Source organism: Schistosoma mansoni, chromosome 1, assembly GCF_000237925.1.
Source record: "Schistosoma mansoni strain Puerto Rico chromosome 1, complete genome".
Classification (NCBI taxonomy): Eukaryota; Metazoa; Platyhelminthes; class Trematoda; order Strigeidida; family Schistosomatidae; genus Schistosoma; species Schistosoma mansoni.
In genome coordinates, this window is record NC_031495.1 from 23043815 (window position 1) to 23044036 (window position 222).

Sequence of the window (222 nt, forward strand, 5' to 3'; positions counted from 1 at the left end):
TTTTGAGATGCAGGTACTTCCAGTTGACGAGCCCCGAATAGGACGAAACGCGCGTCCTGAATTCCAATGCTAGCCACTACCCATCTCTGCTTTACCATGCTTGTGAATTAAGGCTATATCGAGGCAATACGCACAGTATGCACAGACCAGTTGCAGTCCTAACAAATCGATGGGAAGATTCAAACAAACAATACTGAATGAATTTTACTGTTATGTAGTTGA